The sequence below is a fragment of the Microtus pennsylvanicus genome, chromosome 1, assembly GCF_037038515.1.
Source record: "Microtus pennsylvanicus isolate mMicPen1 chromosome 1, mMicPen1.hap1, whole genome shotgun sequence".
Taxonomy (NCBI): Eukaryota; Metazoa; Chordata; class Mammalia; order Rodentia; family Cricetidae; genus Microtus; species Microtus pennsylvanicus.
The window spans coordinates 214209429-214234846 of record NC_134579.1 but is presented as its reverse complement, the minus strand read 5'-3'; the positions used below and the strand labels follow the sequence as shown (position 1 = coordinate 214234846).

Below are 25418 nucleotides of genomic sequence, written 5' to 3'. Positions count from 1 at the left end.
GACATTCAAATTTCATGTCAAATATAGCTTCCCTCTGAGCTTTCTTCTGCTCTGTAAATTCAGCTGCTACATAGCACAGCCATATCTCCCTGACAGACACAACATACATACACGCACATGCACATACATGTGCATATATACACATATACACACAAACACTCACATGTACACACACAAACACCCCCACACACATGCATGCATGCACACACACAAAAAATATACATCTGTTTTTTTTCAGCTCAGGTTTGCGTAGAGCCTAGTTATAAAAGTAGTAGCCTCACAATGTGAAGGGGTTATTTTGTGGAAGAGACTCTGAAGGGATTTGAGAACTGGAAATGTGCTGCGTTCGGACTTGTGCGAGCTGGGCTACACGTGCAGAGTACACTAGAGGCCCGCCTGGGAACAGTACGCCGAGGTTGATTGATTAGGCGACAACTTTCCACTAATAGTAGTAGGAGTAAGGGCGGTTGTGGATCCCCGTGTCCGCACTGAGAGCAGTGGTACCAAGGTGAGCACTGCCACACCTGTTCAGCTTCTTGCATCCTGGCCCAGAGTCGTCCTCATGTTTTCAAATCACAGGGGAAGAAAATAAAAGGATGAGCACCAGTGTGTGCTCGGGCCGTTCTCTGACACTTCAGTTCCACTGTTTGTGAATGAAGTCTGGTGAGACCCGGGCCACCTCCCCCGTACCTGTTGTCTGTAGCTGTGTGCATGGACACGGGCAGGATCGCTGCTGGAGCCTGAGTATTCATTTGAGAAAAAGTCTCTCTGCCTTTGATATGAAATATCAGAGCAGCCGCTGAAAGGGTTCCATGTGACTTGTGAAGTCCTGCGTGAACGTGTGCTGTTGACGTGAGCTGGCCATGTCAAGACTCCAGTGCCTCAGACCCGCTAGAAGATGCCAAAGCCTTCCTGTTCACGGGGAGGCGCAGAAGGGCAGTAAAGTCTCTTTCTGTCCATGTACATATGTTGATAGTGTATAGAGAAGATGTCTCCAGCTGCTTTCTCCACCCCCGGATATTTACAACCTGAGGACTGCTCCCCTACAGAGACTACTCCTACCCAGACTAAACCTGTTCCCTCGATCTGCTATGCACCATTGCCCTGCCTCCTTATCTATCTGTATGTAATCACCTCCACGTTTAGCTGTAGACAATGACTCCCCCACCCACTCTGTTCAACGTATATGATAAACACCCTGAGCTTCCAGGCGCCTGAAGCTTCTCTGTCAGAGATTTCAGTCCACCCAGTCTCAGCCTATGTGTCTCCCTGAGTTTGTCTTTCCTTTATTCTTTTCCTGCCCTAGTCTGGTCTTCCCCAGGAGCTATGCCGGGCATTACAGTAGACTGATATTGATGAGGCATAGGGCAGTAGCATTTGGAACATCTGATTATCACAGCCGTGAGAACAAAGGCAGAGAAGCCCAAAGTCCAAGGGAGTCAGTGCTCAGCAGGAGATAAGTACCCCAAGTACCAAATGTAGACCCCAGTGATGAGGGCTGCTTGGATGTAGGGATAAGTCCCGCCCCTAAGGGGGCGTGTTCGCCTCGGGCTAATGTTTGCCTATAAATTTGGCTAGCGTGCTCCCAGCTGCTGCTTCTGCTTTCCTGGTCTCCGCAGGAACAGTGGTTCTGTAAGTCTATTTCTCCATTAAAGCTGTATATATATTTTTACAATCTGCCTGCATTCATTTACGCCGTTACATTTGGAGTTTGCTGTACAGGAGATAGGGAGTCAGGGAAAGTCCTGATCAATGAGAATTTGGGGATTTGTTTAAGATCTTGAGAACATACTGTATAAAGGAGAAACCGTGAGTCTGTTCCTTAAACCTGTGATTCAGTGTTTACCTAGGATACAGTATTTTTAACTAAATAATTAAATCCATTGAGAAGCCATATCATTTGATCTGAAGCTATTACAGTAGACCTTTTTTAGCAGGCTCACTGAACAGGCTCCTGCTTCAGAGCAGGCTGCGTGGGTCCAATGGGAGTGTTCTTCCACCCCCTCCTCTCCTTTGCTGTTCTTAAGTCAACACGCAGCCTCTTTGTGTATCCTCAACCTGATGGCTCCCAGTGGTGAAGGTGTCCTTACTTCCTGGTGTGTCTTAATGCAAACGGCAAGAGCGATTGACCTCCCTTTGTTCACTGCATCATTTATTTCTTAGCATCACTCTAACTGTCATCAGTAACCCCATGTTTGATTTGAGAAAGCTGAGTCTTAAAGGGACCCGGGAATTTACCCATGAAAACCAGAATTTAGGCAGGCTGAGTGTGAACCCAGACTGTTTTGTTTATATTAAGTTCTGAGGATAGTTTGCTCTTTTTCTCCATACAAATGAATATCCACCTAAAAATCACACAGACAACACACAGAACTCAGGCCAGTGATAAAGTGTGTAATTAGGTCTGGGACGGCAGGGGAGGGAAAGATGCTGGGGCTCAGACTGTAACACTGGCTAATAGACAGCAAGCTATGGAATAAGACTCACTGTGGCTGAATGTTCTGTTTTGATTTTAATCAAGATAGTCATAAGTATATAATTTTATATGAAATTTGTCATTTGAAAAATGTGCTTTATGGAGGACAAATAGAGAACAAAAATAAAATCCCAACAGAAAAATAGCAAAACCTTGCGGCTTCTGTCTCCATGTATCCAAACAAAGACGAGCATGGTAGACACTGCATGGTAGGTTGATGTTAGACGCTGATGATGACCAGAGCCTGGATGAGATAAGGATCCAGTCAGAGTCAGAGAGGCACTGTAGCATCTGGTTGAAACATGGTTGTGGAGCCAGAGTGTCCCTGGAGCACAGCCAGTTCCCTTTGTCCTGCTTTTGTCAGTGTGGGGAAAATTCTTCACTGACATGACAGGATGTATCTTTGGTAGGGAGATTATGTCAATATAAAGAATGCTGAAGACAGCATTCAGGACACACCTAAAAATGTCAACCTCTTTCCTTCATCATTCTGTCACCCTCTACATACATATATATCTACTTGCGTATATGTTTGTTTGTGAGCTGGTGTGAAAATCTAGGTTTTCTCAGGTTCCTTTCAGAGAGCAGATGCTTTCTCTACCTCACTGGATCAGAGGCAGCTAGGATTTCAGCTTCTCGGAGCTTCACCGTCCTCTAAGAGGAAGTCCCAGCCTCTGATTTCCAGGACCATTTCCGAGAACCATGTGTGTCAGTCCAGAGGTCACACTCTGCCCCATCTCACCTGCTGTCCCCAGGACTGCCTGAGATGTCCTCTGTGGTCATCACTGCTCCAGTTCTCCTTCTGCTGTGCACTATTCCATCTGTGTGCTTTCCGTGGTCTGACAGCCTGGCCCTGTTCCTTGCTTTATCCCCATAAGCTCACTCTCTCTGACCTCTGCACCACAAAGCGGTTTATGTTGAATGTCGGTCCTGTTTCTGAGCTTTCATAATTGACTTCGTAGAGCCACGCCCTTTGAAAGCCTTATTATGATGTGTTGGCAACAGTTTGATAGTTTCCCTACTTGGGTTTCTTATCTATATTTTCCTCTGATTTTTATGACACATTTACAAAGTGGTAAGTGTCTAAACAAGAGAGTCCAGTGTTGTTCCTCTTCAGCTGTATTTCAGAGGTAGTGGAACTGGTCCACAGCAGAAGAGATCCAATGCTTTGGTCTGTCGTTGAAATGACCGTTCTCACAGGACAGCTACGCACTCAGTGGCAGGCAGTGGAACTGCTGCTTGTCCTGCAGGTCAAGAAGGGTGATTTCTATATAAATAATAGTCACCTGTTCGGTTTCGTTTTCCAATTCTTCAAAAAATTCAGCAGCTTATGCAATTTTCTGTTTATGAAAATTGGAGAATATAATGTCATAAGTAGGTGACCAATTGCAATCAATTAGTGTGTGCAGTTCATTGAAGAATATCTACAAAAGAATTCTTGAAGGAGAAAAAGTAGAATCATCTTAGCTAACTGAGCTACTTTTGAACATGTGTGTTCATTTCTCTTGTCTAGAGAAACCAGTCTGCAGAGTGGTGGACTGTAGCGTGTCTTTGTGATCACCTCTACATGTTCTGTTGTTATTAGATATTCAGCAATGATGCCAGTTCTCCTCAACTCTAAGGACACTGGGCATGCGGCAGCAAAGGGTCATTCACACATTGGTTTAAACCATACTTCACCTTTCATGTGCTGCCCCTAATAAACGGGCAAGGAAGATGGACATTAGCCATCTCTGTCCTACGGGGAAATTGGAGTCTGAGGTTTTGACATGACCTTGCAAGTGAGTTGAGAATCAGCTCACACACCAGTTTCTCTACCATTTCCAAAACAAAATATCCCTTTCATTTCACGGTGACCTTGCCCAGGGTTTCAACTAGATGGAGATCATCTTTAGAAGTGTGAGTGCTCGCTGGAAAGCAGTGAGCACAGCTGATTGAAAACACATGGCAGGCATTCAATTTCTCAACCACTGCTTCAAAGATTACCCACTTGGGGCCATGCAGGAATGAGATAGGGGCGAGCACAGCAGGAGCTGCCCTGTGCATTGCTATTGTTTCTGGTTGTAGTTTTGAGCAGTTAAATGGGTAATTTAAAATGACTCACGCCACTGTTTCAACAACTTTCCTAGGACCTGCTCTTGCAGTCCAAAGCAGTCTCAGAGACCTTTAATGTTCTGGCTGAACCGGGTACTTTAGTTAGTGTAGCTCCTGATAGGAAGGGCTCTTTCGCTCTGAGGGATCCCCTTGACTCCCTGCAGACCGCCAGTCTCTAGTCTAATCTAATGGGATCGCTTTCCATCGAGGGTGAAGTATCACATCCATCCCCATCATCACTCTCAGCACTGCCCACATCCTAGGGGATGTCGGTTTCCTCAAGAAAAAGATAAAAGTACGTCGTCGTATGGTGGGAAGAAACTGACTTATCCAATTGGAAATAAGCTTCAAATATACAAAAGGTATTTAGAGAGTCAAGTCATTGTCTCCAGTAGCACTTGGAGGACAGAGCAGATGCAGCCAAGAGTCAGGAGAATGTGCCTATGTGCGCGTGCTGCCTTGGGATATTTGCCTGCTAAAGCCCACTAACACCTTAGTTTCTGATTAAAGCTACACATAGCAAATCTCTCCGGGGTTACCAGCATTATCCACCACTAGAATCTCTTTGTTTGCACTCAGTTTGTTAGTCTTAAAATTAATCAGAAGCCAGGAGATTACTGCAGCCAAGAAGTTTGGATGATATTTCCCCTACAATCACTATAATTACTTTATCTCAAAAAGAACTTTATCTCTGCCACCCTAATGAGATAGTCTGCCTCGGAATAGCATTAAAGCTAAAAGGTTTCTGATGAGAAATGGTGCAATAAATAGAATAAGATGTAAAGTGCCTGGCATGATGGATTTTGTTTAAAATTGGTTTATAGATTAGGCAAAATTTATGTGAGGAAATTTATTAAGAAATATAGTTAAAACGTGTAATCATTCTTAAACTTAATATTTGCTGCAGATTAATTGTTGGTCAGGAGTCTGCTTGCCTGGGAAGCTATGCACATGTTTGTAATAAATTGCAGTCTTGGGCTTATATCTAAGCTTACTTCCTTTCTAATGTCAACATCTGATGCAATTGTCCCCTCTTTGTGTCTTGTCATGTTGACTGTCAAGTGTTTCAGAGATTCGAGAGTGCAACCAAGACTCTGAACACATTACTGCATGTCTCTTGAAGTCTTTCTGGGGTGTGTTTTGTACAGCAACGTGGCAGCTATGCCTGCATTCCATCTTGCTCAGAGTTTGCCAGGAGGCCTCCACAGAAGATTCATCTCCTGGCAGCTGCAGCGTCCAAGCCAGTGAACACAGTCAGGTCCAGAGTCTGCAGAGCAGAGGTTGGGCCAGTGCTGGGTTCACCTCTAGCTCTCATCCTGCAATCTTTTTCCTGCCTGAGCTTTCTCATGCCTCAGAACTCTTTTGCCTGCTGACTTTTGCTGCCCGCCGCCTTTCATTGTGCTCTCCGTGGTGCTGATCAGTTTTATTTGGTGGCCTCTTGAGGGAAAAGACAAAGAGAAAACAGTACATAGTGACCCAGGAGATCTGAAGAGCTCAGAGCACATAGCTCGTGGCATATATATATCATATTATATATATATATATATATATATATATATATATATATATATATATATATATAGTGTGTGTGTGTGTGTGTGTGTGTGTGTGTGTGTGTGTGTGTGTGTGTTACTATGTTAGGATTAGGTAGAGGAGCCATTTATAAAGTCTGACTTTGGTGATTCACAGCACTCTGAGAACAGTCAGCTCCTGGAAATGGTCACAGGACATACAGATAAGGTATACACATAGAGGGCGTGACCGGTAACATATGCTAGACGTCTTGAGTATTCAGGACATTTTAGGATTATTTTAGTGACTCTTGGTGGGTTCTCCAGTTTCTAACTGTGGCTCTGGTGGGAGAGCCTGCAGTGAGAACATAGAGGGGATGGAAGGACACAGGACAAGGGAGAGGGTAGGACAGGCAAGTGGGAATTTCACCCATTTATTGTAGTAAGATAGGCAAAGCTGGAGCCAGCACACACGTTCAGACTGGGAAAGAACCCAGTGCTCTGGCCCCAAGGATCCTAACTATTGGAGACCAGAGGTTCACTTACATTTGAAACCAGACAAACTATGGATAGTCTTCAGTACAAGTAGATCCCCAAATTGAATGGGATATAGCTAAGCAAACTATTGTTATTTTAAAAAAAAAAGCCTTGGAATTTGAGTTCAGTGCCCTCTACCTCATCCGTTCTGGAACAGTACTGCCCTCTAGCTGGGATGTTTGTGTGGTGATCATGACCCCCAGAGATGGGAAAGCCAGCAGTCAGCCTTGGACAATGGTAAATAGGTGAGGCAGACCAGAAAGAGGTGAGATTATCTGACAAAGGTGGAGCTCTAAGTGCATGTGTGTGTGTGTGCATACATTGGTGGAGAGAGGTTTAAACACAACCTGGGACCCCCACCACACCTAGGGTGCAATGCTGACACATTTGGGTGGGAGGAATCATCCCCCTCTTTGGAGCCACAGTGATACCTGGAGTATAACAGGTGAAGGGGTATTTCTGGAGAACCTGGGTCACTGTGAGTTACAGAACTCACCCCCAGAAAACCAAAACTGATGAAATGAGGGAGATGCCGCAAACTGAAAAGGAATTGTACTCTTTGTGCTGGAACTTCATCAGGAAGAACATTTAACAGAATTATAAGAGAAGAAATGGAAAATAAACAACTGCCTATTTTAATCAGTAAAATGTTATTTAGACTTAAAAACAAGCTTAAGAAATTGGTACAATGTTACCAGCAGAGCTGTTGGCTGTTATCAGTTGTCCTCTTCTCTCCTCTGTTGTCTGAATCCGCACACAGGCTGCCTTCCTGCATGCCCATATTTCACAGCCAAACATTTGTTATGCTGCATTGTTATTCGAATTGATTCCAATTAATCCAACCCTGCAGAAATGATGTCAATGCTTCTAATTCATTAACTGTCTAATCTGATTAATTATTTTCCTTTAGACGCCAGTGGCAGTTGTCATTCACTGGTGGCTCCTCCTCCTCCTGCACTTCTGTGAGGGTTTAGTTTTGCAAACTCTAAGGAAAGGAAGGAGTAGAAGCACACTGTCATGGCAGAAGCAGATATCCCCAGCCCAGCGTTTAACCTGCCCCAAACAAAGACTCAAACACTTCTGAGAGGCCAAACCAGAACCTCTAGGTGGTCACTCACAGTTCCTGCTGTGATACCTGCCTGTGCTCTGGACACGTGTTTCTAGATGAAGTCCTCTCAGCCATAAGCACGAAATTTAAATACTACTTCTGAAAAAAAAATATGAATACTATCATATATGTAGGAGTTAAATTCATTATTTCTTACTTCTCAGATACATGGTCTTATATGTCATAAATGATTAGTTTTATGCTTATGACTTATTACTGACCGTGAACCAGAACCTGAACTCAGCATTTTGCCTATCTCTATCTGTTAGTTGCTATATCTAAGCAGCTCTTTTTCTCCCTTAATTTTCATATCTGCCAATCACTATTTCAATGAGGGACCTAGTTTCTATGTGATTTGCTTTTGAGTTAGAAGATAATAAAATATGTGTCAGTTAGCAGTGATATGGATTTATTGATTTATTTAATTGGAAATTAGAAATAAAATTACTTAGAATTTTATTTCTCATACAGTAGGATATATTTAAAACTTTTATGATGGAAATATTTATTGGAACTACCTATAATGTTTTGATAGGTCACAACCTATGGATATGTCTGAAGTATAAGGAACAGACAGGGTTTTCTATAGGAAAACCTCCAGATCATGTATTTTGAATTGCAGTTGCAGGTACTTTTTAGAAGCCAGTTTCCTCTGTCTATTGGATCAAATGCTGCCCCACAAGGACAGTGCTGTCTTCTCTAGCACCAGCTGGGCTATCTTATGTGCTGCTCACTGTCCTCATGGTGCACCCTCGGGTGTCGTGGTGTCAAGTCTGGGTATGAGACAGGGAAAGCTCTTCCGTTTTATTTAAAATAATGATGGCAATAATTCTCAAAAATCCTCAAGCAGGTTCTTTGATCCATTCCACTGTTCATAACTGGGCTATGTCACCAGTGACATTAGAAACCAAGTATCTTCTGAGCAGAACTAGAAGAGCTTTGGCTGTCCTAGCAGATCTCCTTGTTCTCTTTGTTTGTAATTGGGAGTTCCCAGTCAACCCAGAGCTCTTGAATAAGGAGAAAAGATGTGCTGCGTGGGAGTTAAGCTGCAAGGAGAAGGTCCGTATGTTCTTCCTGGCTACCCAGCTAGCTTAGCCCCGAAATAACCACACAGAAACTGTATTATCTCTAGCCTCTTATTAGCTAACTCTCACATCTTGATTTAACCCATTTCCATTAATCTGTATATTGCCATATGGCAGCGGCTTACCAGGAAGGATTCAGCATGTCTGTCTCTGGCGGCTCCATGGCGTCTCTCCTTCTGCTTTTTTTCCTCCCAGAATTCAGTTCTGTCTTTTCCATCTACCTAAGTTCTGCCCTATCAGCAGGCCCAAAGCAGTTTCTTTATTAATCAATGAAAGCAACACAAAGACAGAAGGACCTCCTACACCAGGAGTGACTAGTGGCAGCCATGTTGGTGATGGGTGCTGGGTAGCAGTGACTAGTGTCAGCCATGTTAGTGATGGCCACTGGGTAGGAGTGACTAGTGGCAACCATGTTGGTAATGGGCACTGGGTAGGAGTGACTAGAGTCAGCCATGTTGGTGATGGGCACTGGTTAGGAGTGACTAGTACCAGCCATGTTGGTGATGGGAGTTGGGTAGCAGTGACTAGTGGCAGCCATGTTGGTGATGGGTACTGGGTAGGAGTGACTAGTGGCAGCCATGTTGGTGAGTGCATAGTTGTTTTAGATAAAGTTCCCAGATGCACAGATTTCTTTACTGAGTAGAAATTTTGCTCTCATATGCCATATTTGCATCAGTACCTTTACTCTAGCAATTTGACCAGGCTTGGGATTGTTCTGGTGAATGAGAAGCCACTGCTTTTCAGGGGTTCACTGTACACACAGTTGTGACTGCCTGCTCCTCTGCAGAGTGAAATTGATATAGTATCCATTTACCACTTAGGAGCTTTATCAAGAATTGGGGAAATAAAAAGCAGATCTTTAGTGCAGAGGGCTAATTTATTTGTTCTTTACTTAAGAAGTAAATTACTTCAAAACCTCACCAGGGAAACCTAAACAGAATTTAACAGTCTTGTCCCAGACCTTAGTAGATCTTTTGTCAATGTTTTGTTAAAAAAAAAAAAAGGCCGAGCCTATCACCCCACACTAATAAACTGTGGGAGACAGGGGAGTCCATTGAAAATGCTGCCCTGGAATTAGGCAGGGCATTCAGCGCAGGACGAAGATCTGTCTGCACATTATTTTATAGAAGCCTTTGTACTCACGCATGCATGCCTTTCCGCCTGGGAATATCAAGCTACCTGCATAAATGTATCATTAAAGCCAGATGGGAAATGGAGAGGTTAATTGACTTTACTTGGGTCACACAGTGAGAAGGAGACTAAGCTGAGAATTAATTCCTGGGAACGGGAATGCAGCTTCTCCCCGAAAGCTCCTTCGCTGTGTTACATGAATTTTCTCACCAGGGCACAGGGAGAATTGAGACCTGTTCTTTAGCCTCTTCCCCAAGAGTCAGTTTTATCCAGCTGCACTTCCTGAAGCAGATCAAGTCTCAGCAGCGGGATAAGGGGTGGAACACGAGCATCTCCTTCAGTGCAGTGACAGGGCTCATGTACCCAGATAAATGAAATCATGGACGGGGGAACAGTCACAGATTAGGAATTTTCAAATGACTATCCAGCCAAGTTGATCTGCTTTAGTGTGCAATACCAATGAAGCCAGAACCTTTGGTGTTAGCCAGTCAGCAAGGCCGCATGCATCTCTGAATATTTTTAATACCCTACCACTACTTATTGGTGTGCTTGAACTAAGGGTTCTCACAGACATCTGCAATCATTGTATTCCTGGCCAGTGTCAGAATGACTCCTGATTCTTATGCACTATAAATCATCAGTTGGCAGTGAGAATTTCATATTCCTTTAGAAAACCACTCTAATAACTATGCACTGACCTGCTGCCTGTGAAGTGACCTGCAGTTAAAATAATCAGATATGGCCAGAATTGGAAACTGGCGTCATCCATTTAGAGACAGACAAGTTCCCCTTTCCCATGATAGGTGAAAAACCTGAGGAAGTAGGCCACTATTTAAAGTAGTTGTGGCAAAGTTCAGTGCAAGCAAGTGTGACATAACCTACAAGTTGTATAGTGTTGCTGTAAGCAGATAAACTGCATGAATAGAAACGGAGAAAATGAGATACAAGTTCATAAGACAAATAGAGTGTGACCAAAAATCTAAAACAGAACTTGTCCCTTGGGTGCCTCTGTATTCATTCATCACAAGATTCAGTTCCAGAAGTATTGCCTTGCCTGTCTCTGTACCCAGCATAGTACACAACATACAGAATGCATTTGTAAAGCATAAAGAATTAACGTAAAGCTTCATAGTCGCTGCTTGCCTTGGCTTATCTGTAATCTCTGATCAGAAATGGTTTATGGAGTCATCCACTCTGAATCTCTAGTCCTGATAGAACAATGTTAGGTCAAATGCTAGCCGACCTTCCGATGGAGAAGCCTCGCCTCAGCAATGTGCTGGTGTACCTCTTCTTCAGTCCCTGGACTTTCACTGCTCCCCACCACAGCTTCCCCTGTTGCCCCCTGAGCTTTCAGGGACGTCTTCTTGGGCAGAGTGGAACATGGTCTAGTTGTAGTACTTCCTCATTCTCTCTGGGGAGCACCAGTATGCTTTTTGTTTAGATGAAACTTGGGAACACAGGCTAGACCCGACCTGAGCTCACTGACCAAGATCGATGTGCCATATAACAGCTGTATCATGTGATTTCCATCATTCCAATAAGTTTTCCCCCTTTTGATTTAAAATGAGGTTGCTGTCCTGTTAAGGCAGGATGTAGACAATCAATAATCACAGTGCAGACTCCCCCAATGCCTCATTCTTTTCTCTAAGCCATCTTAGTAGGGCGACTTTTATACACACTGGTTGGTTGGAAATCACTCCACATGCCTAGCAGGTGGTGCAAGGGAATTCTCTGCACATCTTTTACTAAGATCTCAAAACTGCTCAAAAAATTAAAGTCTATTCCAAATTATATACCTTACTTTGCATTTGTGATTTACATATAGAATCTAGACTTCTTTTGGCTGTTAATATCTGCTGCATTTGGTGCTCCAACTGAAACCTGAAATCTACTAGTATGCTATATAAGCTAAATCTGTAGAACCTTTAAGAGTTAAAATATATTTTCACTCTCAGCATCTTTCTTGATATGCGAATCATGTGATTTTTGGAAAGATGGGCATCACAGTGGCCATTACATTACCTGAGAAAAGCGTACGAGGCTCTCAGGCAGAGCGAGGCCTGCTAAGGGGGCATCATTATCTTTAGCACACCATACTTCTTAGCCTCCCTGAGGCATTTAGAATGTTTTAGATGTACAGGATCACTGCCATTCTTTCCTTCTAAGATGTTCTTCTGTTTCCTTTGATTTATGTTTTGGAGCTCCTATCTTTGCTGCGGCCATGGTTGCCACTGACATGTTCTTTGCTTAATGTCATGTTATAGCTGTTCCAACCATCTATTAAATTCCATCTCAGAGTATGGAGATAATAAAAGCTGAAAATGAGCTGAAATGTTGGACCCCTGATAAGACAGAGCTGCTGTCCTCTAGACTAAGTTAGATGCAATAGTCTTTCCTGGGGATAAAAGGCTTTCCAGTTATCTTATCATGAAGGATGCTGGGAATACTAGAATCTGGCTGTCCTAATGTGAGTGCTGGTCCTTTCTATTGTTTGCTTAGGCAAGAAAAATAACTTTTAATAGTGATATATAAGTTTCCATTTAGAATAGTATGTTCAGCCATGAAGTTTTATTTCTTTTATTTAGAAAACTGTAATTTTGAGGATGTGACTGAAGATGAATTGGTCTTGACATTAAGTTCTATATTTGAACCTAATGTGTCATTTGCTGGAAAAGATTTTTAAATTACACAGTACAACTTTATCCAGTACAATTTAGTGAGCACTGGCTTTCAAATGACCATGTATTATATTGAGCCTGGAAATTTTGGATGAGTTCAGAAAAAAATCTATAACATTGAAAAATATACTTTATGTGAAATATATGATAATTATTGTAACAAATTGAGGAAAATGACCATTTGTATGTTCAGAAGCAGAATCTAATACAGATTTCACAACAATGCCCATTTCACCTTTATTGAATGAGCTTGTATTAAGGTTATAAAGGGTAGACAACCTAGACGGATGGTGGTGTTTTGCTTTAATTAAAAGTTTATGTGTAACGGCTTTAAAGTAGATGCTTCATGTAGGGGAGAGAAAATAGGGAAAATTGCCTCCTGCAAGTTTCTCAAGGATTTACAGATAAGCCCTGCTCAGTGCCACCCATTCTGCTTCAAACACATGAGCTGATGAATCTTCACAGCACGTAAGAGACTGTATGTGGATCAGGATGGGAGTACAGGCAGAAAAGTGGGGCAAGCTCAATGCAGAGGGTCCTAGAAGCCTGAGCATGGGATGAGGGGCAGCCAGTTGGTTTCTCATTTTATACCGGAGGAAGTGAATGTTTTCCCTGCTCCATTTTGCTGTCGAGTGTGTGATTTGGCCGATTAGAAGGGTAGAGTAGAAAATCTGAGCACATGCATTAATTGGTACAGCTTGGTGTAGAGTATTGCTGAGCCACCTAGGATGGCAGCCACCACTACATGTGACTCCTGAGGTTTTAATAAGTTAAAACTAGAGAAAAAGAAACCTTTGGTTCCTCACCACTGCAGCTGCATCTCACAGGTTCATAAGTCCCTGTTAGCAGTGGGTAGTGTGTTAATTATGCCACAGAAGCAGCTTGTCCAGCGTCATGGCAAACTCCGCTGGGTATCTCACCAGACTAGGGAATACTGGTTGGATTGGTGGGGTAGACCTACCTGTATTTTATTAATTATAAGCATATTTTATTAACACTAAGGAGGAAGGATAATAGGAAAAGAATTTAGTGACTTGGCCACTGCCAGGTGATGAGTGGGTCTGGTGGGTGCTGAAAGGGGGGAGCACAGAGAGCAGTGGATACAACCTTTGGAAAGGTTGATGGTTGATGAGTTCGGAGGTTAGAAACCAGGCATGCTTCTGGCCTCCCGATGAGCAGCCCTGGGGTCTGGCACCATAACTGAGGTTGTTGGCTTTTTCATCGAAGTCATTCCTGCACCATGCTGAAACAGGAAGCAGGCTGGATGTCTAGGCGAGCACTTTACCACTGTGACTGTCCACAATGACTCAGGGAAAGTTTTGCACATGGGAAACCCCATATGCTACTTTCTTGCAAGGACCTTTCTCTCATCCAACATTCACAAGAGTGTTACGGGAGCTCCTTCCGCTCCTTCAGCCAATAGCCACTGAGATACCAGCCCATTGGGGCGTGGTCTCTCTCTTTTTAAAAAAGCGGCCACTTCCCTCAGCTTTCTCTGGCTTCGGGCTCTGCTTCTGGTGGCTGGATCCATGGCGTCTGACCCAGAGAGGAGAGGCATGGCTATTGCCTCACTTCCCTCTTCTTCCCAGCATTCTGTTCTGTCTACTCCACCCACCTAAAGGCTGACCTATCAAATGGCCAAGGCAGTTTATTAACCAATGAAATCAACACAAAACAGAAGACCCTCCCACATCAACAGAGCATCAGTTAAAAGTTGCCAGAACCGAAGATGTGCTTGGCAAACCTGAGCTAGTCAGGTGTGTCCCATGGGCATTGTCTGTCCTGGGGAACAGTGCCAGGTCACAGGTCACTTTGCTGGTAGCCTGGGAGGTGTGTCCTATGATCATTGTCTATCCTCTGGAATGGTGCCAGGTCTCGGGTGACATTGGCTGCTACCTGAGTTTTGAGGCAGAAGTCCACATTATCTATAGGATCTTCTTATCTCTCTCCTCCCCATAATTCCACATCCAGATAAGGGCCTCCTTACCAGACTGTTAGAGGGCTTCAATGGGAGAGCACCCTGTATTCTCAACATGTGAAAACCCAATGCAGTAGCCAGTGTGGTGCTGGGTATCTAGGCATAAAACCTTATCATCCTGGGGACTCTTGATTGTAAAAAATGCTATTTTTTCATGAAAGCAGGTGTATATTGGTCCACTGCTCTTGTTCTTTCTCTTTAATATTTCTTTCTTCAAACTGGCAAAAAATCACCCATATTAGTTTTTCAAATATGTTGAAGAAACTGGCAAAAATGACCTAATTGGTAATAATAGATATTAAACATAGGTGAGAGAGAGTTTTTGGTGGGCTTTAGTTTTTTTAATATTTCAAATGATACAATGTAGTAATATGAGCGGCGGGGCTGCGTCCCCAACACCCCAGCCGCCTGCTCAGCTAGCTTTTGCCCCGAAATAACAACACACAAACTGTATTCATTTAAACACTGCTTGGCCCATTCTCTTCTAGGCTAATTCTCACATATTAATTTAGCCCATTTCTAATCATCTGTGTGTAGCACCCCAAGGTGTGCTTACCGGGAAGATTCTAGCCTATGTCCATCCTGGGTCGGACCTTCATCGCGTGTTTCTGCCCGGGAGCAGGGCATGGCGTCTCTCTGAGGCGTCTGCCCCCGAGAGGAGAGCTGTCGAGTCTGGGCTCACTTCCTCTCCCTCCCTGCATTCTGTTCTGTTTACTCCACCTACCTATGTCCTAACCAATAAAATGGGCCAAGGCAGTTCTTTTATTAGCCAATGACCTTCCTCCATCAATACAATAATATTACCCTGTAAATTAATTAAAGACGAATACATTTTGAGTTAAAATTGTTGAAGTTTTCTTTAGGAACAATTATTGCAGTTCATCAAGACATAAGCCTAACTTCTCTGTGAGCCCATGCAAGAGGTACATCTGCCCACACAGGTTCCTGTTAGAGCTGGGAACTCATAACATCTGAGAACAAACAGCATCCAAGTACCAAGTCTTTCACTGGCCAGCTTCCCTGGGCTGCCTAGGAGGAGAGTGCTGGGAGCATTCCTCCAGGCATGTCCAGACTTGTGGACATCCTCTGAGTCTCCTCCTAGAGCGATGGCTCCTCCAAGCTCCTGTGGGTCATAACCTGTTCAGGTCCTGTTCAAGGACTGTGATGGAGCAGTGCAGTTCAGAGGGATAAAGCATACACGAGCATCTCCCAGACACACTGCAAACAACTGATTTACTCAACCATGACTGACGCAGAGGTGCTCACTGGGATGCAACAGTTGCTCCACTTTGGTCTACTAGTGTCTTCAAGGACTAGGAAGCAGGCGCCTTTCCGTGGCTTACCAGATTCTGGGAAATGTCCCAAACCTTGCAGGATCACAGATAACAGAAGAGCTTCTAGCACAGGAGATACATCAGGAGCAATGTCCCCGAGAATGAAGACATTGTCCACTAAGAGAGACAAACAGGAGCAGGTGGTTTAGGGACCCTGATATAGAAAGCTGTTGATTTTTCTCAGTGTTCCATTTTCCCGTCAATGTGAATGCTGATTTCTTCTATAAAAGCAGAAGGGTGAGATCACTAGCCTTGTTACATTCAGTGGTGCTTTATCTGGAAATACTGACTCTTGATGACCACGTTGCAACACAAGAAAACAGTCCCATGTCCCAATATGCAGGCTTCCAAGACTTAACTGTGTGCTTCAGTGAGGAAAGGAAACCCTGCAAGCTCCTTCAGTCTTCCAGAGAGGCCACCGCGAAGGAAACTATAGAGCTGCGCCCCTGCTGTATGGCAAGCTTTGTCTCCATTCTGTTTGTTGAGTTGTGGCTGGGTGATGTCTCTGAATCTAGCATTTCTACCCCAGTTGCCCAGTTCTACGGTAGCAGATGAACTATGATTTTATGTCTAATCCCTGAACTCTAAGCAGCTTCCCTCTCTAAAGACTGCAGCTTAGTGGATTTGCAGCAATCAGCTAGAATTACCACATCACAAATACAGCAAGTAACAACTCTGAGCCATTCCAATGTGGGACGGAAACCAGTGGATGGAAAGAAAATATGTAAAGCGGACACATTTTGCATAGAATCCCCTCCTTTCTAACTCAATTATCAGTAAGATGGCAAGCTACGAGGTTAGACTGCTGTGGTCATTTGTTCATGTTCTACAGTAGATGTCCCCTATCTGACTCATTACCAAAACTGAAAAAATGTATTTTCAGGGTTCAGATAATAACATGACCAAGTTCTCTCCTTGGATGTGTGACCTTAAGTGAGACCTTTGATGTTTTGAGCCTCTTCACACCTCTAAAATGAGAATGTTTGATCAGCAGTGGTGGCATACGCCTTTATTCCCAACACTCGGAGGCAGAGGCAGGTGCATGTTTGTGAGTTCGAGGCCAGAGTTAGTTTCAGGACAGCTAGGGCTGTTACACAGAGAAATACTGTCTCAAAAACAAAACAAAAAGTTTTTTAAAAAATGAAATGAGGCTGTTCAACTTCATCACTGTTCATCTCCATTTGCCTCTCTCCCACTTCTGAGCTCAGTGTCCCTGTGTCCTTCTCATACACAGGGACTCCAAGGTATCCTGAATAACCTGGCAATGAATAACAGATCTCTAAAGTAATCTGCATATGGCCCAGTGCCTTGGGATGGCCAGTGATCCTTCATTTCTTCTCTTTCTTCTTTCGCTCCAGTTGCCAGTTGCTGTTTTGCGCCTTAGAAGGACCAGGTTGGATTCTCTGATTTGTTCATAATACACTTTCAACACTGGCCTTAGCATGAGCCTATTTCTGTTTGTTTCTTTATCCCTTCCTTTCTTCATTTTCTTTTTTTTTCCGTTTATTTATTTATTAAAGATTTCTGTCTCTTCCCCCCCACCTCCTCCCATTTCCCTCCCCCTCCCCCAATCAAGTTCCCCTCCTTTGTCATCCCATAGAGCTATCAGGGTTCCCTGCCCAGTGGGAAGTCCAGGGACCACCCTCCTCCATCCAGGTCTAGTAAGGTGAGCATCTAAACTGCCTAGGCTCCCACAAAGCCAGTACATGCAGTAGGATCAAAAACCCATTACTTCCTCCACCCCAATTATGTTCAAGAAGCATTTAAACTCCACTGTGTTTGAAGATCCAATATCCTGGTGGAGCCTGTGAAAGCCTCAGCTGGTGTGACCATTCTGCTCCCCCTACCTCACATAAATGTGCCAAACGTCTAGCATCTGTTTGCTTGTACTTGAAAAAGAAAAAAAATACTCCTTGCTATTAGAAATAGCAATAAAAGGGAACGGTTTCTGTGACTTCTGTTTTTAATCCCCTGTCTGCCTTGGCTGCACTTGCTTCACAGCACAGAACAAATTCATGCCCTGCATCTGGCAAACACTCCAACCGCTGTGGCTTGACCTGGGATGAGAACGTCTCCACCTATTGGCATTAAACTTTTTCAGTTTTATCCTTCATCTGCTTCCTCAGCCCCACTCATATCTTCGCTGAGATGTGGTATTAGCAATAGATCTTTGTTCTTTCTATCAAGCAAAGTATAAAGAAACAAGCTTTATGTGTTGAAGAGTTTCTCTGCCGAAACATATTTTCATCTACTGAGGATACCTGTGTGCTGTCAACCAAAATTAATAGAGTTCACTTTGCCTCTTAGCTGACATCCTTTTGATCTCTATTTTTGGCTTAGGCCAATGTGCCTGTCCTGTGGCCAAAGTTAATGTATGTGGGATGAACAGTAGACTGGAAGGAAGAGGGGGCTGATGCTCCAAGCTACATAATATGTTGGACCACTCACCCAGGAGTGCTAATTCTAGAATTTCTAAAATCAATTACTCTGGGAATGGCAGTTGAGCTAGGGCCATGTGTTAGTTTTGAAAATTAGTTGCCTAGAAGAAAATGAAAAGATGCTGCACCATCCTTTCAACACTTGGGGCAGAAGGAGAGGTATTGCTTTGCAGCCATGAGATGCTCACAGGGCAAGGCTCCTCTCTCCAGCTTGACTGATGCTTTGCAGGCATGAGATGCTCGCAGGACAAGGCTCCTCTCTCCAGCCTGACTGGTCCTCTGTAGCCATGGACGCTCACAGGACAAGGCTCTTCTCTCGAGCTTGACTGGCTCACCACCTTTGTTTGCTGGGCTTCACTCCAGGTCTTCAGCAGAACAACTAAATGTTCATAGCTCAAAGGTGTCTCAAAGCCTAGACAGAGTGAAAATACTGCTCTGGAAGGCCAATTATACTGACAGCCCTTTGTGTCTCTGTCACTTTCTCAGTGCGGCTACAGATTCCCAGAAGCCACAGCAAAGAGATGCCTCACCAAACACAACTGTGTAAGGAGGGCCACAACAAGCAAATACTTGCCCACTTTCTATCACCATTTCTAGGAGGTAGACTTTGCTAAACTCCCACACACATCTGCAGCAGTTCAAAGACAAACACTGCTTCCTCACCAAAAAGTATCTTGACAAAGAAAATAAAAGTCAAAGAAAGCTAAAACTCAAATGCAAATGGCCAGTTCCCCTAAATTGCTTCTGAGTGAGCCAGCGGGACTCTTCAGTCATCTCTGTGACATGAGTGATCCTGGAACACTGGCCTCTGCCCCCCCCGCCCCGTCTCACCATGAGTAAGTTCACTAATCCGTCACACATACATTAACTGCAGTCGGAGGATGGATGTGCACAGTGGCCTACACAACGAGCAGAGATGAAAGAAGACATCATTTAACAGGGAAAGTGAAGTATATTCATTTGGGGTGACATGTGGCACCGATTTTGCCACTTCAGCATTGTTTACAGCATCAGAAAACTGTGTTAGGAAAATAGCACTCAAGCCCATGAGGGTCAATGCCAAGCCTAGTGATGAGCTAAATGGCCCAGCTGTGACTGATCGATTTTCCTGATTGATTTACAGCATTGGATGGGACCTTCAAGTTACAGCCTAATGATGCTTTTAAGTATACCTTATGTAGCTATCTTCTAGACAGAGCTTCAGCCCTTCTCAAGAGTTCCATACTGGACTGGCCTATTCAGTTATCCACAACCAGGAATGTCAGCCTTTCTCTGATTCCTGTCTCAAAGATTAATTCTGTCTAGAAAGACAACCTTTCAAGCGTCTCCAGAGGGATGAGAACTAGTTCAGAGCCCGCTGTGCAGAAGCAAGAATGGACTTTCCAATGCTGATCCGAAGGAACACAGCAGCAGTCAAGAGGCCCTGTACACCTGAGAGTCGGGATCTAAAGTGCAGCCCCAAATTCAGACAGAGACCCAGAACCCACTTGTTGTGCCCAGATATGCTAGAAAGCTTTCTAGGGTAGGAGCCAAGGCCTGGTCAGTGGAGAAAGCAGGTTTGAATGGAGTATGATGAGGCCATAGGCATTTACCATAAAGCAATGAGGATGAAGAAGAGATTATGCAGCTCCACGGAGCCAACAGCCAGGAAGAAAGGCCTTCATCAGGCTAAGTACCCTAGATAGACAAGAAAACCAAGCAGAGACAAAACCTGGCTCTCTACTTATTTCTGGTGATGTAATAAAAGCCTCACAGAGGACAAACATGTGTACTGTCAGCACTTTGGCAGGACATGGTTCTGCGGGTTATAAATGTTCAATGTGGCCATTTAGCAGATAAATTTATAATAGAAATCTGAGGGGTAACAAGTTACCTCCAGGCTTCCAGAGGGATCCTCTCCACCGGAACCATCTACTCAAGTCATGGGTGGCCTATCAAACTCTTAATTTCTTCTCTCAAGGTTGACCAGAAGGCACTTGCAAACTCACAACTTCCTTGATAAGCCAGTGGGCTGAAATTGTTTCTCACAAGTGAAGAGGTCAGAAAGACTCCTGAGGGAATGTTTCTGTAGCAGGAACTAAATTCACATTTTGTGTGTGTGTGTGTGTGTGTGTGTGTGTGTGTGTGTGCGCGCGCGCACATCCTTGGCAGCGAGTATCTGAGAGCCCTTGGTGAATAGTTTACTAATGACCCTGAGGGCTAGCTTGGCCACATGTTTTTCCCAGAGGCCTGTGTAATGTGGCAACTCTTATTTATACAAGTTCCGACCAATGGCCTGGCAGAAACTTTTGATCTGCTTGATTGAGAACATTTGAGCCTTGTTTCTAATATTAGAGAATGCCTCTTGGGCCTGGAGGGGCAAGCAAGAGCTGCTAAGTGCCACTGTAGTATAGCCTGGCTTTTGCTGGCATTTGATTCAGAGAAGGCATGCCACTTGATGTCTAATGTTCTCATTCCATGGGTGACCATAGTCAAAGAGAAATTAAGGACACTCAGGGCAGCACACAGTGGTGGCCTGGGGTCTGGGTGCCAGCATAACAGTAGGGACCCCTCTGCAGCCCAGTGCTCAGCCCTTCAGGTTTTAAACTGGCAGCTGCCACTGAGATGCAAATGTTCCAGTCAAAAGAATTCTCTTCAACTTGTTTTCATTATTAAATATATATATGCAAACTTCTGTCTTCTTTGTGCTCTTGCATAGTTGGAAGGCACAGAATGTGCTCTCCTCTCGGTCTTGCTTAATTAGATCAAAGTTCTCTCAGAAGGTAGGCCATTTTTCTCCCCTCCGCCTCTGATTATCACTGGGTACAACCATTGAGTTCTTTTGAAAGTGTATTTTTAAAGGAGAAAAATAATTGTAGCTACTGCAATGACTTTTTACAGTGAAAGTAACTTTCAAGTTGGATTTTATTTTACAAATAATGTAGCTTATGAAACTCCTTGATCATCTGACAAGTCTGGGGCTCAGGCAATTAATTCAACCATGGCTAATTTTTTTCTGAAATTGTTTCTCTGATCTAACAATAATTTATAGCAAGCATATCAAAGGTAATTCTTTCAGTTCTAAGTTTTAATGTCTTAGGCTTGTATACTGTTCTATACTCTGTTATAATTTAAGTTACTTTTTAAAATGTTGATAATGTGCATATCCTTTCTAGGAAGTTGGTATGGTATTTACGTATGTGTATGACAACAAATAGTACTTCAGATATGAGGGTGTGTGTGTGTGTGCGCGCGCATGTATTTATTGTGTGCGCATGTCCTTACATCTCTGCCTATCCTTTATGACATATGTGATTCCTAACTGTGGAGCCCCATTCCCTTCAAATAACAGTCAGTGTCTGTCCTTGTACTTCAGGTAGGATGGAAAGTGTGCTATTTTATATTTTAATATTTATTGCAAAACAGCGTTTCACAGGACTACTGCCTACACTTTTGTTTTCAGTAATGGAAGTAGATGCTTCCTAATTCACCCAAATATGAATGAACTACTCTTAAGATCCCTATTCAATATTTTATTCATTTATTAAGCCTTTGGATGACTGATAGTGACCTTTATCTGCAACCTTTAGTTTCATGCATATTTCCCAGTCTGTCAGCTTCTGTATTCTGTGGTTTTCATGGCATTGATTATCAAAACACACACATTCAATATAGGTAAGTTCTTCTATCTATTTTTCTGTTTCTGTTGCTGAAATCTCACCAACCTCTAGATTTTACATCTATCTGGTATCCATTGTTTTCCTTTTAGTTTCTTGTATTTAGAATATTTATTGGGCCAGGTATTTCCTTTATTTCTGTATAAAGAAAACCTTACTTTTCAGTCTTTTATTAGATAGTCTTCAGTGATTTTTACTATTTACCATTTACTTCAATATTCAAAACAAGCATCTCATCCAAAATAATGCCTAATGTATTCTAGGTATATTTATGGGTCCCCTACAATGTAAAATTAGTATCACATATAAAAACAGGCAGGTGGTGTTGGTATACACCTTTAATCCCAGCACCCAGGAAGCAGAGGCAGGTGGATCTCTGTGAATTTGAGGTCAACCTAGTTTCAGGAGAGGCTCAAAAGCTGCAGAGAAACTCTGTCTCAAAAAATCAAAACAAACAAACAAACAAATACAAACAGTGCTATGCTGAGAGCAGTGGCCAAGGACGGCCTCAGTACACAAAGAAACAAGTCCAGCCTCATCTGATTTGCCCCATGCTTTTTTTCTGCCATTCAATGACATTTACGCTATGACTTTCATGTTACTCACCCAGATCTCTCCTCCAAATGATACAGGGAGTAGCTAAACGTTTGACAGTGCTCAAGGCTTAGTCATATGCCCAAGTTCTTTGCTCCAGTGACTCATCTGCCAGATGATGAGAGTGGTGGATTCAATTGGGAGAGACAGGTTGGAATGGTATGTCATCCTGAAGGATCCTTTTCTTGACTAATTGTAGAATAATATAATACGCATAACCTTTTCCAAAAGCAAATGCTAAACAGACATCATTAACATGTGTGACTGATGGAGAGCATGCAGCTTGTCTGTAGTCTATAGTGGACATAAGATGGATGTATGAAGCCCAGGGCCAGGAGGGGGACAGAGCATCACGATTGTCTTACTGGGGTAGCCAAACTTGTCTGACAGACAGAAAAATAATTAACACAAACATATTAAGAAAAACATGTTGTTTTGATACCCTGTTATTCAAACTTTCGTTTATCAATTCCAGAAATGAATAGAAGGAAATTCATAGTGATGAGACAATATGGATATTTATAGAGACCATGGGTCCAAGAACTGCATGACCAAAGTCATGTCTTCTGCCCTTCCTCAGTCCTTTCCTGGTCTTCACAGAGGCAGGAGCCAAGTCTTGTGGTTGCAGCAGTATGTCACAGAAAACAATGTCTCCAATGCCCAACTCCCAACTTTATACACCCACCCCACACCAACTGATGGTCTTAAGCACAGTATACAGGTCCCATGAAGCTCTGCAGGTCATAGGTTACTACTAGTGTGCCAAACTATATTATGGACAATCTGCCAACTGAGTCTATAACACATATTATCATGGGTGTGTTTTCTACAACTATATATGAGGAGGCTATCTTCTTTGGTTTGCTTGTATCTGTAGTTGCCAGGATTTGTCTTTGCCAATTACAGTGGACTTATGTGATTACACGCAATATTCACTCTGCACATGCTCACAGAGCAGCTGTCATTGTGTGACCAGCAGTATTCTAGGGACTTGAGGTATAAAGATAACAAGGTGCAAAACAATGTACCTATCTCTATGACTTTTAAATGATTGTATGGGAAAATAATATACTCTATGGGAATAGCATGAGAGGGATATTAAAAGACACATAATGCACGACAGTAAGTAAGTCTGAGGATTATGAGGTAGACGCAGGGAAGAGCCTGATAGGTGTTGTCTTAGCATAGGGTGAAAGGTCATTTCGATATGCTGAAGGACTTGGAGTAAGATGTGATAGAAAGAAGGAATACAAAGATGACCCCAAAGATGCCTAGTTTTACTATTAAGTAACCATTTTGCCCATGGTGCTTAGTAAGTCTATAATTTAGCAGGATTAGAAGGCCTTGTAGAAGCTATGTGTAGATCGTGTTGATCAATAGATGCTATGAGCTCACACTATTATAAAACTTCACGTTTAGAAGCCTAGTAGATTTCCGGCATGCCACTGTGTCTGGTATATATCAAAATAGATTCCAAGTCACCAGCATTTACATGATCTTAATGTCATGGGCTTGTTAGGTATTAAACAGGGGAGTAATGAAATACTTCAGATTTGGGCATGTTTTCGTTAGTCAAGCAACCTTTATCAATTGCTTTGCTTTATGTCAGCTCCCATTGCACCTAATTCCTGGTGCATCCAGGAGCCCATGTGCAGCAGCTGCAGTTTTCCCGCTTACCTCTGGAATGAGGATCTTGAGCAGCTGACTCAACAGCACGGCTGTGCGTGGCACCCGGTCGCATTAGTGAGTGCGCCGTTCTTCCCCCAGTGTGACCTCTGCTGTGCTTACTGCTGCACTGTGTTTCTGCTATTTCTGGGATACTTTGGAATCTCAGCATGCCCACGGAGTATTTCTTCATGCTTCAGTAGAGGCATTTGCCTTCTGTGATGCTCAAGATCCCTAGCATCCAGTGAGATGGCTGAATCTGTGGCTGCTTCTCTTTGAGAATCGCATGACCGCATTTGGGTCTGTCTAGGTTTCTGAGATCCTTCCTTGAAAGCCCCACAGCCATGCTGTTGGTCTTTTCTTCTGAGTTCCTCTTTATTTTATTTCTTTGTCATCATGAATAAGTCTTCGTTAAAACATCTCTATTAAACCCAATTGTTCTTCAGAAAATAAAAATAAAACGTTACGGTCCCTAATATATAAACAAGTGTATAGTGTATAAAGATACAGGCAAACAACCTTAGAGCATTTTAAATAAGTAGCTGACAAAGATCTTGTTATAAATAGACAGGACTCAAGGTCTTTGTTAGTAAACTTCATGTAGCTGTCAAATGGTGCACATGTGTGACCTGTGCTCCGAGGAACATAGAAGAACCAGGTGGCACACGACTGAGGATGACATGTGACCAAGTGTTCCATGGGTTATGAAGGACACACTAGCTGCGTATCAGCACGTCATGGTGAGAACACCTACTGTGATCACCTGTTGATGCTGTCCCTTCTGGAACTGCATATACATTGTGTCCAGAAAGCAAGGGCTCTGTGCACATTGTGTGATACCTTAAACTGTCTGTGAACTGGTGGACCTTGTTCCTGTGTCTCACCCATGGAAGTAAGTGTGCACTGTGCTGCCAGGGAACCTGCCTGGATGCTCTCTGGTATGATGAATCTATCTCCTTGTTCTCCTAAGCTCCTAAGAAAGACAGAAACAGAGAGACAGAGAGAAACAGAGAGAGACACACAGAGAGAGACTGAGACATGGGACATGGCATGGTTAAGGATTTAGCTAGCATGGTCTCTCCTCCTTGCTTCTATTCTCTCCCAAATGCTTCTACTTTCCTCCTCCATTCTGT

At 43.3% G+C, this 25418-nt stretch overlaps 1 protein-coding gene across 3 annotated transcripts in view; it reads left to right on the top strand.

The window, feature by feature from the left end:
• Window positions 1–25418, top strand: part of Prkn (parkin RBR E3 ubiquitin protein ligase) — a 1218641-nt gene that overhangs the window by 462844 nt on the left and 730379 nt on the right. The gene's annotated exons all lie outside the window — the stretch shown is intronic.